The following is a 1,407-nucleotide window of genomic DNA, read 5'->3' as shown; positions in this document are numbered from 1 at the left end:
CGTGCTCTGTGTTTCTTTCAATTAATTCTAAATATAACAAAGAATTTAGTAAAATAACTTAGTTATCATTAAGCTAGTGTTAGGAACATAAATTGTGACTAAGGTTTCGTGGAAGATTTTAATTCAGAACTTGTGAAAACAAGACCTTTGTGCTACAGAACCAGAGGTGGTTTCGGCTGGGTTGGTACCAAAAGGGTTAAAAATATCATGGTGACTTTAACCCTTTTCTTAGCATATTTCTGTTGAGATGCTCTGTGTTTCTTCTACTATATAACCTTAAGTCAAAGAAGTCTTTGTTGTAGATTTCATTGACAGAAACTGAAAGAAGTTCATCATTTATGTGTGTGTCCTCGTCTTGACATCACATGATGGTTGTAAACAACCATATTTATCATACATACAAGATTATTTCTTTACCAGTTTTCTATGAAAAATATGATATGCCACAGGGAAATATTACCTTGCCTGAAAACAAGTTGACAATAAGAAGGGAATCTGGTTGTAGACAATCTACTACAATAAATTCCAATTCTAACTCATGCAAACATGGAAAAATGGATGTTAAACTATCTGATATGATACAACTAAAAAGTCTTGAAAGGATAAATGAATAAATAGCCCTCTTTTTTCTTCTTTTAATGGCCAAGGAAAAGGAGGTAGCACACACGACCCTTTTCAGGGACTCTGAAGCTGGTGAGAGAAAAATTATCCTCAGACCAGAAACATGTCCTGAATGCTTGCAACACAGTGGACTCCATTAAATGTACCCAAAAGCAGCCAAGGTGATGGTGCTAAATTAGAATGATGAACATGTTTCTATCAACCAAATTTCGTTCACAAAATTCAGGTTGTCCTGAGAACATGTGAAAGATAAGTCTTTTAGCTATACAAACAGATACAACCACATACTACCACTGACAGGATATGAACTGTTGACTCCTTGTTTAGCTGGTTTCCCAGTACACAATCCACTTGGCCATCCCACACACTCATTACAAATACCAAACTAGAAACTAACTTTTGACGAATTGATTAACTCTTTAGCATTTAGCCCTTTCATTACCATATTCCTGTTGAGATGCTCTGTGTTTCTTTCAATTAATTCTAAATATAACAAAGAATTTAGTAAAATAACTTAGTTATCATTAAGCTAGTGTTAGGAACATAAATTGTGACTAAAGTTTGGTGGAAGATTTTAATTCAGAACTTTTGAAAACAAGACATTTGTGCTACAGAACCAGAGGTGGTTTCGGCTGGGTTGGTACCAAAAGGGTTAAAAATATCATGGTGACTTTAACCCTTTTCTTAGCATATTTCTGTTGAGATGCTCTGTGTTTCTTTCAATTAATTCTAAATATAACAAAGAATTTAGTAAAATAACTTAGTTATCATTAAGCTAGTGTTAGG

General features: G+C 34.0%; 1 protein-coding gene across 1 annotated transcript in view; it reads right to left on the bottom strand.

The window, feature by feature from the left end:
• Positions 1 to 1,407, bottom strand: part of LOC106872934 (poly [ADP-ribose] polymerase tankyrase) — a 155,738-nt gene that overhangs the window by 19,486 nt on the left and 134,845 nt on the right. The gene's annotated exons all lie outside the window — the stretch shown is intronic.

Source organism: Octopus bimaculoides, chromosome 11, assembly GCF_001194135.2.
Source record: "Octopus bimaculoides isolate UCB-OBI-ISO-001 chromosome 11, ASM119413v2, whole genome shotgun sequence".
NCBI classification, from domain to species: domain Eukaryota; kingdom Metazoa; phylum Mollusca; class Cephalopoda; order Octopoda; family Octopodidae; genus Octopus; species Octopus bimaculoides.
The sequence above is the reverse complement of the archived record's forward strand: the minus strand, read 5'-3'. Positions and strand labels throughout refer to the sequence as shown.